Below are 15416 nucleotides of genomic sequence, written 5' to 3' on the forward strand. Positions count from 1 at the left end.
ATCCCAGAATTCCATAGCATGGAGCCATGGAAGTTAAAAGCAGCGTCAAACTGGATTATTTCTGCAGTGCGGATGTAGCCAGTCAGGACCAGGGAACTGCCCCAGCCCCTTCCCTCTAATTGGATAAGAAGCCTGCCTATAGTAAATTAGGCGAGGCCTGGACCAATCACAAGCTTCCATTCTCTCCTGCTCAGCCAATCACTTGACCGTTTACATCCTGCGAAAGGACTGCGGCGGATGATACGGACGCTCTCATTCGCCAACACCCTCCTCTCCATGAGGATCCTTACAGCCAATCCGGCTCCGTTTCTGATTCCTCTCACCCGGGTTCCTCAAATGAAACAGAGCCGCTGATTGGTTACTGTGCCGGGGCCTTGCCTCCGTAGCCTCCAGGGGCCTCGAGAACCCCTCCGTCGCCGCTGCAGCTCCCTCCCAGAAACCGATCCCTACCTGAACGTCCTCGTTCCGTAGCTCGTCGATCAGCACGGCAATTGGGTACAGCGAGTCATCTCCGTCGGCGGCCGCCATCTTAGCTCCCGGCTTCTCTTCTAAAGGGGACGCAGAGTTCGCAGCGACGCCTTGCAGGGGCGGGGCGAACGCCATTGGTTTATTAAGATGTCACTTCTGACTGTCCTTAAATCCTATTGGTTCCTTTGGTGTAAACCCCGCCTCTTCTTCGTTCCCGACTGCGGATCAGCCAAGCCTCTCATTCATTGGACGACAATTTCAGAATTCTGACCAATCACAGAAACTAGAGGAATTAATGCCCACCTCTTGAGAACTCCTATTGGCTGGATGAATCCTAGGGCCGCCCACAATTGGGTGTGGATACTTCTTACCCCTTCGGCCTCAAAAGGGGTCTCAAAAGACTATGCAAATATTCTGTCTTTCCCTCGCACACTATTGGAGGTTGACTAGTCCCGCCCTCCAAGCTTGAAAAAGCGATTGGCTAATTGGTTTTGAGTGGCAATTTAGAGAATCCAATCGGAGGCCGGCAACGGGCTTTTTGTTCCAGCCGAAGCGAGAAAGGGTCGCTGAAGCAACCGCTAGGAGCTGTTCGACGCCGTTTTATGACGTCACTCTTGATGTCATCACTATGCGCTAGCATTAATGTTTTTTAAAACCAGGAAGGAAATAATTTTAATTTAAAAACTCAATAAAGACTATATTAAAAATAAAAAAGAGAACAAAGAAACAGAGAAAATTAACCAGGGCCACAACTGGGCCAAACCACCACTGTAGCAAAGAATCCGAGTTTACACCTCACTTTAACTGTCCTCAGTTCAACGCCTAAGGAGGAGGAAAATTCTGAGGATTGTAGTTTTCTACAGTTTAGCCTTTTCAATCAGCGGAGCTCTGGTGCCACCCACAAACCAACCATTCTCAGGGCACCGAGCCGCGGCAGGCGCTGGCAGTAAAAGTGGGTGCCTCAAACGTGAGGGATATCATCATCTGCAGTGTTTTGGCCCTTGGCCAAATTTCAGCGTAGGCATAATTGCATGAGGTTTGTGCATATGCCACTGGATAAAAAGATCTGGTTTTCACACATCCCCCTGATGTTGGACTACAACGGCTCACCAATACTTCCTCACTAATGGGTTTGCTGGACATTTGCCGAGTCCAACAAAATCTCGCAGAGGTGCAGAGGGTGTGTGGATTTCTCTTTCGAGAGATGGACTAGGACTCTGGAGGAGACAAAGGTTCACATCTCTGATGAGTTGGAAATGAACTTGAAGTTGTGGAAACGGACAAAGGTAGGACAACTAACCAACACAGGCTGAACAAAGAACTGCCACCAAAGACGAGAGAAAAGGCTGGCTGGCAGCAGAGTGTAGCAGCAAAAAATACAAAACGCACACCACAAACCCAGAGAGAATCTCCCCCTTTAGTTTAGGGACAGTGCATGGAATAGCTACATGAATTACTCCAGGGCAAGGATGCACAGTCCACCAGCCTCTACTGAATCTGCCCATGACCAGGTCCCACATCCTTGCCTGTAAAATCCGCTCCAGCCACTGGACACCTGCTGGCTACAAGCTCCGCCATCTTCCACAGTAGAAGTACACCTCGGTAGAGCGAACGGAGATGATGTGAGCAGGACCAATGTCCCAAGCTGGAGAGGAAAGGCGGGCAGTCAACAACCAGGGAGGAGGTATGCAAACCAGGTGGAGACTTTTAAAAAGTTGATCACCTTGAAATGCACGTTAACTAATATCACATCATCAATCATAAAACCCAGGATTTCTGGGCCAGAAGGTACTCACCTGTACCAGAGGATCTCTGTGTTTCCAGGCATGCTGAAACGTTGCGGTAGTTGGAGAGTTACTTGAGAGAAGAGCAAGGGAGACAGTTAAGCAGAAGTGGGCTGTAGGCAAAGGACATTTGCAACAGTTACACGTATTATTTTTACATAAACAAGAACCTAGAATGCAAGCCGGGAAATGTTGCTGTTTTGAATGACAACTTAGGGTGTCGTCATCTGAAAGAGAACTTTTCCAAGCTCTGGAACCTTATTAAAAAAACAACCCCAGCAGGCAAATGAAAGAGCATGTTTCTCTTTCCGTCATCTGCATGCTGTTGAAGCACTTCGTTCTCGTCCAGTCGTAAACAGTAGTGGAGAGGATTGCCAAAAGTGTCCCTTTGCCAAGCTGGAAATAAACTGTTTGGCAAAAGGGAATTTTTTCCACCTTTCGTGCTTTTACAATCGGAGCAGAACAAAAGTGCTTCGATGTCAGCAGAGACAGAAAAAGATATGCATGTTTCCCTCTGTGTGCCTGTCAGTTGGTTTTTTATTGATGAAGGCTTTAAAAATTGAGAAGAAGATTCCTTTCCGCTCTTCGTCACTGGACTTACCAGATAGGATTGCTCGGTCAGTCATAGGATTCCTGCTCATGCTCAAAGCCAGTGAAAATAAACCACAACTGTCCCACCATCGCTCAGTCGCAAAATATCAGGCTTTCTGTCCGCAATGTTGAACTCAACAGAAATTCCATTCCCCAATAACCCCCCAACAACCATCAACAGGACCACACTAGCAAAAAATCTGACTGCTGGAGGCTCTTTGGGGCTATGAATTAATCTTTGAAGAACAACGGTTCCAGTCCATAATCTTAAAGTCAGTTAACATCATCTCCAGAAACAAACATATTGAGGGTAGCCACGCTGGCCCTATAGCAAAGTACAATAACATCCAACACCACAAAGCCAGTAGTACCTTTATTTGGCCAACAAAATATACAAAATACATTTGTGTAGTTTGGTTGTACATAGTATAGCCAAAATGGCTTTTCCAGATATTCATCATGGTTGGTCTATCTTACTACTTACTATTCTCCTCATGGTTCCCTGGGCAAGTCATATATGAACAAGCTGCCACAGCTTCGATTTTCCTCATGAAGCATCTCTCAACAAGAGCTATTCGCTAAGACAGCAGGAGGGGAGAAACCAGACTCCTGCAGAAGGCACAGAAAAAAAAAGACCCCACCACAAAACCTCATTGCTTTGTCCCCGCCTACCTTAGGGAGACAGAGAAGAACCTCATCAGGTCTTAGACTTTAATGGAGACAACAATACTAACTTAAAATGCGTCCAGAAAATAACTCACTATGGTGCTATACAGATGGGTGGCATGCAGACTGCCCCTTTTAGCCCCAGTCGGTGCCACAGCAACTGCATGCAGCGCACAAATCCGCTCCCTGAAGGAGCAAAAGAAGCCGCCCAAGCAGCTCCTTGGAAGGGGTGTCATAGGCATGCCGATCGCTTGGGTGCGCCACCACAGTGGGCATCATGGCATATCAAAATGGAGCCATAGGGGCGGGATCACGTCATCGAGCATGCGGATGCTACGCCGTTACTCTGCCCACAGGCCGGCACAAAGTGCCGGTCGTATCCCCCTAATTTATTATCCTGACACTATCCTCCTGGAACCCAAGATGGCTCACAAAACAGTGACCAGCGTGGGTTAGGTACAACGCCTCTATGCATATGTAACCCATTAGTAAACTTTTCTTTAAACTGCAAGCTGCTTGTGTGTTTTTTTTAAGTCAGTCTCAGTTCTTGAAGAAGCATAGTTAGAGAAGAACACGTTTCTGCCACTCTGCTAATTTAAAGCGTAGACCCCAACAGGTTTAGCTTTGATATTTTTGATATTTAAATATTTTTGTTTCCCAAATCTAGCTGACTTCCCACATCTTACCGTGTCAAAGTCGTAAGCAAAAAATCCCTGCAAAGAAAAAGAGAGATCAGATTCAAACTAGGGGAGGGATGATCACTCCATCTCCTCCAAGTAGGTAGGATTTAAAGGACAGCCATTTGGGGGACTATCAGTCAAAGCCCCCGACACTGTGGATCGTAACCCACATGAAGCCCCATGTCATACAATCCCAATGTTGTCTCCCGCTGCAACCGAGGCAAGGACTGGCGGGTTCAGCAAACCCATGTCCCCGAAAACGGCACGCGGGGGCTCCGGTGGTTGTGTTCAGCAAGGCCCGGAAAGGTGGGTCGACTCCAGCCCTGCTCACGCACCACAACGATAGGCGGCAAAGAAATATGTATGAAAGAAATTATGAAGTGACTAGCGCCCGCTTTCCCAGAATTCCCAAGCGGGACCAAGGTGGCTTCAAACAGGTACAGCTACACCAACAACAGTTTAAAAATCCATCAATATGACAACGGTCAACATAGAAAAACTATTTAAAAATTCTAAAAGTGTTAAAAAGAGACTCCTCCTATCCATAATCTGAAAATTCCAAAAACCACAACTTTTTTTCGTGGATGTAGAGACACCTTGTAGCCACCTTTGAGACTAACTGAAAGAAAGAACATTGGCAGCAGGACTTTACTAGACTCAAGGTGCAAAACCACACTGCAGAAATAATCCAGTTTGAGACCACTTAACTTCCCTGGCTCATTACGAGAGAACTGGGAACGTGTAATTTAATCTGGCACCAGAGCTCCTGACAGAGAAAGCCAGCAAGACTCACAAAAACTCCAGTCCTAGCATTCCCTAGCACTGAACAAGGGCCAGTTAAAGTGGTCTCAAACTGGATTATTTCTGCAGTGTGTTTTGGACCTTACAGTCTACTCTTAGATGCACTAAAGGATCTGAGGAAAGCTCCTGCTGCCAACTTCTTTCTTTCAGCTAGTCTCAAAGGTGCTACACAGATTCTTTAATACTGCTTTTGCAGACTAACACCTAAACTATACATGGCTATATGTTTGAATTCTACCACTAGAGGAAGCTCTGCTCTTTGTGAACAAGAGCTGTATAGCTGTATAGAAAGAGAGGAGGGATCCCCAAGGGTGAAAAGAGGGTGTCTTTGCATGCAGATGCCTCCATACCACCTTTGACTTGGTGAGTCCCAAATCAGGGGGGGCAGGTCCAAGCAATGTGAGGCAGAGCATCCGCCCCTACCATAGCGCTGTCCAGGCACAGGCCACGGAGGGTGCTCTGTGGATGAACATGGCGCGGCCTAGCTTCCCTCCATCCACAAACCGTGTGGCGCTTCCTTTGGCCATGTGGCTGAAGGCCTCTCCTGGTCCTGGCCAAAGAAACAAGGACTTGGCTCTGTCAAAGTCGTCCAGGTAACCGTCATGGAGGTTGGTTCCCCTGCAGAAGTAAGAGCAGCTGAATGAGACTGAAGGAATGTCAGAAGTAATAGTGAGGCCTTGCTGTTGCCCGGGTGGAACGTGGACCTGTGTGCAAAACAGCTGCCCAGCATTGCAATGGAGGACTCAAGGTACTGGGGGGCATCAGGGAACTCCAGGGCTAGAATACACCAGGCTGCTTCACGCAAACCCATCCCAATCTTGTTGAGACTCAATGGCTGTGAAACTCACCTGGATAAGAGAGATGCACCTGCTCAGGTTGGTGGAATGTAAACCTTTGCATCCCAGTGGAGGGCAGAGGAAGAAACCATAACAAACCAGTGTCTCCATCTTATTCATGCCCTCCTTGATATGTCTTTCTCTCTCTCTCTCTCAGTGCTGTCGAACCCTTTCTGATGTGAGCTAGACTCCAAGCAGAGGAGAAATGGACAAGCAGGCAGTGTTGCTCCAGGCTTCTTCAATAAGTCCCGGGTTGCAGTGTTGTAATCTGTTGACACACGGTTTTCCGTCTCAGGAGTCTGGGGCTGGGAGGACAGCATGTCCGGGTCAGAGAGTTAAAAGAGTCAACGCAATTCTAGGCTGCATCAATAGGAAGATTGACCAGATCGAGGAAGTAATAGGGCACTTTTTCTGCTTTCATCAGACATTACCCAAATACCGTGTGCTGTTCTGGTCACCACAATTCAGAAGGATATTGAAAGCTGGAGTGTGTCCAGAGGAAGGTGACCAAAATGTTGAAAGGTCTGGAAACCACAAAGCCCTGTGGAAGGCTTGAGAGCCCAGTATGTTTAGCTTGGAGAAGGGAAGGTTAAGAGGTGACATGATAGCCCTGTTTAAATATACACAGGGGTGTCATATTGATATTGAGTGGATCAACTTGTTTTCTGCTGATCCAGAGAACAGGACACAGAGCAATGGATGCAAGCTGCAGGAAAAGAGGTTCCACCTAAATGTTAGGAAGAACCTCTTTATTGCAAGAGCTGTCGACAGCGGAAGCATTGTCTCAGAGAGTGCTGGAGTCTCCTTCTTGGAGGCTTTTGAAAACGAGGTTGGATGGCCATCTGTCTGGGGTGCTTTGATGGTGAGTTCCTGCATGGCAGAAGGGAGTTGGACTGCGGGCCCTTGGAGGTTCCCTTCTACCTCTAGGATTCTATCTACTTTTCCTGTTGCCATGGGAATTCTGCCAACAGATCCAAATGGTAACCAGGCTGGGAAACTCTTTTCTGCCCAACACTTTCCAGATGTCCGCCAGGGGTTTTGGGAGCTGCAATCCTAGGAATGACTTGAGCGACAACTTCATGGCCAGAAAAACCAAACAAAAAAGAAAGGTAAGCAGAAGCTGGGCAAGTACCATCTCTGGACTACTAGAAACCCAGTGAGTGACCTGGGCAAGTCACACTCTCTCAGCTCAGTGGAGGCAGTGGTGAGAAACTCCTCTGAACAAATGATGCCAGAAAACCCCACCATCGTTCCCCTTAGGTCGCCATAAGTCGGAGAGACTTGACGGTGCTCTCTATATCCACAGATTCAGCCATCCACAGATTGAACCTAATTTAAAAAACATAGATTCCCAAAAGCAAACCTTGATTTTGCTATTTATATATGGCACTCCATTTTATTAAACCATTGTTACGTTAATGGAGCATGGATTGTTTACCACTTCAGAATCATGGACATAAACCCCACCAAATACCAAAGTCCTGTCTTGTTCTGTCCAAAGTGCAATCACCTAATGAATCATTTGTCTTCTTGGGAAAGTTCAGGCTTGATTTTCTCTTCTCCATTCATTTATCTTTTAGCAGTCCATTGTCCTATGGCACCAGATTTCAATTGAGTTCCTATCAGCTGGTCACTGTCCAACTTTCACAATTATCAGAGAAAGTGGTTAACAAGATACATCCAATTGGTTTAATTATAAGATACATCAGACGAAGTGGGTGACAATTATTATTCTGCCTATTAGTTTTGGAAATGCAACCATTCTTTGCAGCTGGGCCTTTGGTATCTCGAGCTCCGATCCCCATTAATACAATGAAGTAGTGAAATGGGTGGCTTATAGAAAATGGCAAACAAGGTTTGCTTTTGGGATTTTTTTTAGGGGGGGGTATTTCAAGAAAACCATATGCCTGTAATGATTTGAGTGTTGGATTACAGAGGCCAGGGTTCGAATCACTAGTTGGCCATGGAGCCAGGTATCCCAAAATCCAAAAAAAAAACACTTCTGATCCCAGGCATTTTGGGCAAGGGAAAAAACAACCTGTATTAAAAAAGACCAATACAAGCAATGCGGTAGATGAAAGACCCCCTTTCCCTTGAGCAAGCCACACTCTCTCAGCCTCAAGAGAGGGCAATGGGAAACAAACCGGGCAAGAAAACCCCAGGAAAGGTCCATCTTAGGGTTCGCCATAAGTCAGAAAACGACCAAAGGAACTGTTGTGTTGTTGCATGCCTTCAAATGGTTTCTGACTTATGTGTGAACTGTCTGGAACTTTTCTTGGCAAGGATTGTTCGGAGGAGGTTTGCCAAGGCTTCCCACATAAACAAAACAAAGGGAATGAGAGCAAGGGCTGATCCCTTCTGCTTGTCTGTTCTTCCTCCTCCATCATCTCTGTCATCTTGATCTCACTCTGATGCTGCTTGATCATGCATGTCCCACTTTCAATTCTGAAATATCGGAGGGCATGGACTTAGGGAGATATGTTGAAAATGAAAGAACAGCCCAGTTAGGAGAGTCGACCATGGCATTCACTGGGAAGGGAAGGTCTTTGGTTGCATTTTCAATTTGAGAAGTGGAAAACAGCTTCTACAAACAAAAGGACTGGTTTTCCCTTCACTGTATTTAGCTTGGGCTTTGAGACCTGAAACTCAACTCTCCCCACCCTATAAAACAGACACTAACGCCTATCTAAGCTGCAAAAACCTGAGAAGTGGAACAGGTAAGTTCTCAACCGACTGAAACATAAATTTGGATGTATGTTATACTAGGATGGAGCTACGAGTGGCATCAAACCGCATATTTCTACAGTACAGATGCACTCTTGAAAAGATTCAAGGTGTTTTTTCTCATTTATGTAAAGTTTTACACTTTTGATTTTTAGATTGTCCTCTTTGGTAGGTTTTAAGGTCGAACTGATGATGTCTGTGACGTGCCATGTAACTTTTATGGCGCTATATAAAATAAACATGACTGTGGTGGTGGTGAGGATGGTGATGATGATGATGATGATGATGCAAGGTTCCCTCACTGGGTTTTCATTTAATGACATATGTCAAGTCATTTAAACATATGGTGACCCCAGGCCATCCTATCACGGGGTTTTTTGGCAAGATTGTTCAGAGGAGGGTTGTCTTTACCTTCTCTGAGGCTGAGAGAGGTGAGTTGCTTAAGGTCATTCAGTGGTCCCAACTCTCCATAGCTGAGCAGGGATTTGAACCCTAGACTCCCAGTGACCACTTTTGGGTCAATTTTCAATGTCGTCCTTCTTCAAAGCTAGGAAATTGGGGACTGTAAGACAACTTTCATGGGAAGGGGAAGAATGTTTATTTGGAGAGCCAATGCCCTCATTTGCCCCATTTCAAAGAACACCCTTGAAAGGAGAGAAATCCTTCCACACAGAGGACATCATTTACTTATTATTATTATTATTATTATTTAGTTAGGTTTTTTTAAACATCAAAACCCATCCTTTGCTCGTGCAATTCAAAGAAACTCAAGACTGACGCTCTGTACCAAAGAACAGACAAGAAAACTGAACCAGACTTTTAAAAGCATTAAATGCAGCAAAAGCGTGTCGCAACCTGCCTTTCTGCCAAAAGGAAAAAAAAGCCACTCATGACACTAAAAGCAAATACAATCAAAATATAACACATGTGAATCAAACATAATACAGATTAAAACAGGTTAATTAAAAAAATGAAGACAGCGATCGCTGTTGGCACCATTTGAACTATATATCACAGTGTATGAATTACCCCCATTGCTAAGCTGGCTCTGTGCTCAGTTTTTGTCCCAGCTTCTTTCACAGCCATGCTGCCTTTTTCTTAGGGAAGAATAAACACACTGCCAAGCCTTTCTCTGGGATATGTAACTACAATGTGCTACAGGATCCCTTTGCATGCTGTTTCCAACGGCTGTACCTTTGGATTCCACAGCCTTGCTGTGGAAAAGAAAGCAACGGGTGCCGTAATCCTGCTCTGCTTTTTCTCAGCTCAAAAAGATTATGTTCCTCTATTATGCTGCTGTTTGGCGCATATCTGCCCATGCTCCAGTCTGAAGGTGGGTGTTGCCTGTTTAGCCGAGCAGGAAAAACTGAGCTGCCTTTTATTTCCGGCTTGTACTCAGCTGGACAGCTAGGCCTCCATGCTTCCTCCATCGTACGTCAAACCCTAGACTTAGACCCACCAGAGGAGAAAAGAGGTAAGTGACATTTCCCCACATGGTAAATGCTTTTGTCCTCTAGATGTTTAGGACCTGTGTGTGTGTGTGTGATAGAGAGAAAGTAAGCTGAAGTGTTGTTGTTTCATAGGGCAGGTTAGAATCGTAGACTCATAGAATCGTAGATTGGAAGAGACCAGAAGTCCAGTCCAACCCCATTCTGCCATGCAGGAACTCTTAATCAAGACCTTAAGGCAAACCTATCATGGGGTCTTCTGGAGCTGAGAGTGTGTGCCATTATAGGTATGTTGCTGGCCTACAATGCCCATCCTCTCCTAACCAGGATACTATGTGTGGTCTTTAGGATTTCCCATTAATATATTAGACATCATATCCTGAGGTTATATGAGTTTCCATCTTAATATATGAAGACATGCATATCTCGAGGGCTTATAGGAGTTTCCTCTCTTAATAGGGCATGCATACGCCTGGAGGACCATTGGCCCGGCTGGGAGAAATGCAAGACAGGTGGGTGTGCAAACAGCATGAGTTTCCCACTGGGTTGACACCATAGGAAATGGTACTCCAGAGGAAAACCGCCCCACCAGGGAACCAGTGGCAAACGAACAAATCTCTATTCCAAAATGACTATCACAAAAAAATTTTCCTTCCTCCCTTCCAGACACATGACCACCAAGTGAGCACAGGCATGGGGCCAGTAAAGAGCAAGAGATATCGGTGGATCTCCCATGCAAAATGGAAATCCAGCCATGGAGGATTTGAAACTGCTTCCGATGAATGCTGGGCTGATCCTGAGCTGGGTGCCAAGCCGGACCCTGGTGAGGCGCTGGCCGCTTGTGTGCCGCAAGTGGGAGACCTCATTGATAGACCCACCATCTGGACAGCTTCAATGGGAGCGAGACCCCTCTAAGAAGGCCACCCTGGAGCAGCCAAGCATTGTCCCCCAATGGATTGGTGCCGAGTCGGTGTCCTGCAACCCTTTGGGAGGAATCTCATCAAGAACCCCTGCGGAAAAGGTGAGGCAGCTGGACAGTCAATGGCTGGGAGGGGAAAGGTGACCATCTCTGACCTTTAGAGATGGAATTCCACAAGCAAACATTTAGTGGTTAGCTGGACTGTCAGTCTTTCTGTCTCTCATGCATCATGATATCAAGGTGGAGTGCCTAGACCCACTGCAGAATCAAAGCAGTTTCATACCACTCTAACTGCTATGGCTCCATCCTAAGGTCCTGGGATTTGTTGTCTTGGGAGGCACCAGTACTCTTTGGCAGAGAAGACTACAGATTTTGTTAAACTACAATCTCAGGATCTCTAGGATGGAGCAACAGCACATAAAGTGGTGTCAAGCTGATTGTTTCTGCGTGTAGATGCTCCATAGTCCTGATCCGCAGCATAATGTCAACAAAATACAGACCAAATCATATATTAACCAGAAAATACTTGGATTTAAATCAGCTGTCACCTTCTCCCTGAACATACTCTCTCACTATGCGCTGTTATTCCTGACATCCTTTGGGTTGTGTCCACAGAGCGTTCGACACTGGGAGGTCCAGCATGGAGGTGATAAGTGGAAAGTGGAAGACAACAGGGGCCACGTGGAAGGAGCTGAGGCCCAGGCTGCTTTGTCTCTTCATTTCTGTAGTTGTGAAAGGTTTTTCCAGATGATTCATTGTCACTTTAATGTCCTTATCGCTTGAGAATCCATGCTGAGTTTTGCTTTACAGCACCCACTTGATTTATCCCTAAGCCTTGGAGGTGTTTCTTTTTCCAGAACTGATACAGAGCTTGGTGATATGAACATGTTGTTTTGGCTGGGAATGTGTGAGGAGTGCTGGATTTCTAAAGCAGAGTAATCAAATTGGCAGACGAAAGCTGAACAACAGCCAGTCCCACACTGCATCCATGGGATTTAGCAGCAACGATAGTAATCTTAGGTCAAAAACACACTGCAGAAATAATCCAGTTTGACACCCGCTTTAAACTGCCTTGACTCAGTGCTGTGGAATGCTGGGGAACTGTAGTTTACTGTGGCACCAGACTCTCTGACAGAGAAGGCTAAATGCCTCACAAAACTACAGTTCCAGAATTCCCTAGCATTGAACCAGGGCTATTAAAATGGCCTCAAACTGGATTATTCTTTTGCAGTGTGATTGGATCTATGGCCCGTACAGACAGCACCCAAGTATATACTCTGTACTACTAGGGTTGGCTGTGGGCGTCTTTTAGACGCCCCAACCCTAGTAGTACAGAATATGTACAAATGGTGGCGCACTGTTCACACGGGCACCGCCATTTTGATGTAAGGACGCCTAGCGTCGCACTTTGCAGCGCCCCGGTGACGTCGTGAGTGTGTCAATGGCGCACTGGCGTCACTGGACCGCAAAAGAAGCCGCTTTTGTGGCTTTTCTTGCCGCCGCCAAGCCGTGCCGTATATCAGCTGCGGCTTGCTGGTGGCACAAACGGCACTGCCGCCAGACCGTCCTTTAAAGCGGTCTGTGGCACACCTAAGTCATTGCAAAAATGTTTGAAAGAGTGTTACCTGTAGACCCAGCATGGTGTAGTTGGTTTGAGCATGGGACTGACTCTGGAGACCAGGGTTCAAATCCCTATCAGCCATAAAACCCACTGGGTGACTTGGGCAAGTCACACTCTCCTTGCCTCAGAGGAAGGCAAGTCAACCCCCTCTGAACAAAAAACAAAAAACAAACGGGAGTCTCAAACGCACAAACAGCGTGCATAGGCCTACAAGGTTTGCTAACTTAACAGTTTTTGCCTTCTGTCCCAAAGGTGGTGCGCAAAATCTCAGTGATTGATTGCTGAAGGAAGGCTTCTGGGAAGAACTCTTGGACACCTACCAACCTGATATTTTTATTTCTGATTGGTGAGTTCTACTGCTCTTCATCTCCGTTTCTATCAGTTTACGCAAAAGCGGAGAGAGTCATTTCCACTGGGATTTTACCCAAATCATGATTTGAGTCCGCTCCGAATGGAGAATTCAATTCACGACTCATCGTTCTCACTACAAAGCCTGTCTTTTTATGAACATATGCATCCAGTTTTCTTTAGCCATGCGCTAGTTCCCACTGATATTTTCAGGGTATTTGACGCAGACTTTCCTTGTTCCTAGTTCCCATTGCTGTTTTGAATTGGGGTATTTTGAGTCAGGCTTTTCAAACAACTACCTGACTGCCATCTGTGGTTTTTAAGTATATTTAAAGATAGCTTAGTGTATAGTTTCAACTTATAACTAGATAATTAAGAGAGGAACGTAGATCCTTGTTACCGCTGGGGTTTGATTCCGGATCCCCTGTGGATAAAAAAAATCCGTGGATGTTCAAATCTCATGAAGACAATGGCATAGCCACATGGTGTTCCTGATATAAAATGGAAAATCAATGTTTGCTATTTGGAATTTACACTTTTTTGGAATATTTCAAGCTGTGGATGCTTGAATCCATGGATAAAAAAAATCCGTGGATAAGGTATGTATGAATGTTTGCATTGATGTGAAAGTTGACTGTTTTGTTTTGCTGTTGGATGAACAATTGGGAACAAAGTTCAGAACACCTTGCTCTAATGCCTTCAGGAAACTTCCATCTTTCTATAACCTGTTAGTTCTTTGCTCGTCTGTCTCAATCGTCACCAAAGATATCCTCCCTTCTCCGCAGTGGTGTGCCCGCGAGACTGTGGGTACATTTACAAAATCCAAGTCAGCCTTCTGCAGCAGACCGGACTTCTGTCATTGCTATTTTTGCAGTTGACCGATCCAATCCCGCGGTGGCGATTCCAATATCAACAGGTCCTCTTTGCCACTACAATCTTCAAAATCTAGTCCGCTCTTGTTATGTGCCGGGATTCCCTTTGGGACACAGAAGAGATCTCTAGTTGGCCCTGACATTGAGATCTCTCCCATCGCTGCTGGCTGGGAGAGATCTGGGCAGACTGAAAACCCTTTCCAGAAAGCCCCGAGAACAATAGCAAGGTTTTCTGTAGCAAGAGATCGCAGATCTTTGCTACAGTGTGGGACAGGCCCTCAGTTAGTTAAGCTTTGTCCCTCCTCATCTCGGACATTCTCCCAGCATACATTTATTATGTATTTCATTGTATGCCGCCTCTCTCCCCAGAGTCAGACCAAGGCAATGCCCAAAGAAAGCTCATTAAAAACCTTAACAATAAAATTCAAAAGCAATTTAAAGCCCACATTAAACAGTATAAAATCATTTAAAAGACATACAACCATTTAATAAATAAATATTTATTTAAAATAAATAAATCCTCTCTATTTGATTTGATTTTTCCTAAGATTTAGACGGTTGGCCCGCCATATTTGCAGCTTCGACTTTTGCGGATTTGATTATTCGCGGATTTGATGAATATGTTTCTCTCTAGGAATCGCAAGGTCCTCCAGCTTGACTCTATGGCCAACTTCCATGAGAAGGTTGCACTGGAGGACTTAAAGAGAACAACCTCTCTCGGCATTTGTAGATGCAGTTCTGCATGCAATACTATGGTCCACCATCTGGCAGATGTTGACCATAGAGTTGCGCCAGAGGACCGAGAGATTCCAAGAGAGATAGTTTTATCTGTTAAAAAAATAGCTTTTTAAAAAAAATATTGCAGTTTTTCCACATTTGCTATATAGCATTACAACAAGTTGCATCAATAAAAGTATAGTGTCTAGATCAAGGCAAGTAATAGTGTCACTCGATTCTGCTCTGGTCAGGACTCACCTGGAATACTGTGTCCAGTTCTGGGCACCACAATTCAAAAGGACATTGAGAAACTGGAGCGTGTCCAAAGAAGGGCGACTGAATGGTGAAGGGTCTGGAAACCATGAGCCTATGAGGAACAACTTGGGGAGTTGGGATGTTTTAGCCTGGAGAAGAGAAGGTTAAGAGGTGATATGATAGCCCTGTTTAAATACTTGAAGGGATGTCACATTGAGGAGGGAGCAAGCTTGTTTCTGATGCTCCAGAAACTGGACCTGGAGCAAGGATAAACTACAGGAAAAGAGATTCCACCTCAACATTAAGAAGACTTCCTGACAGTAAGGGCTGTTCGACAGTGGAACAAACTCCTCGGGTGTCATGGAGTCTCCTTCCTTGGAGGTCTTTAACAGAGGCTGGATGGCCATCTGTCAGGGTGCTTTGATTTAGATTTCCTGCATGGCAAGGGATTGGACTGGATGGCCTTGGGCATCTTCCACCCTATGATTCTAAGCCCTCTGAATTCACTGGGTAAGGGTACAGGATTATCATGTCTTTGGAGATTCATTGTAATGCTAAGCACAAATGTGCCATTTCAGTGTCCACTGATGGACTGTATTTAAAGTGATGGAATAAACAAATAAATGTTTGTTTATTATAATTAAAACACATTCCAGTCCAAAACTCCCCTCTTTACCTATATAGGT

The 15416-nt window shown here is 45.5% G+C and overlaps 1 protein-coding gene across 4 annotated transcripts in view; it reads left to right on the forward strand.

Moving 5' to 3' along the window:
• FBXO27 (F-box protein 27) overlaps positions 1 to 15416 on the forward strand; it is a 104221-nt gene that overhangs the window by 87754 nt on the left and 1051 nt on the right. The gene's annotated exons all lie outside the window — the stretch shown is intronic.

The sequence above is a fragment of the Sceloporus undulatus genome, chromosome 9 (assembly GCF_019175285.1).
Source record: "Sceloporus undulatus isolate JIND9_A2432 ecotype Alabama chromosome 9, SceUnd_v1.1, whole genome shotgun sequence".
NCBI lineage: Eukaryota > Metazoa > Chordata > Lepidosauria > Squamata > Phrynosomatidae > Sceloporus > Sceloporus undulatus.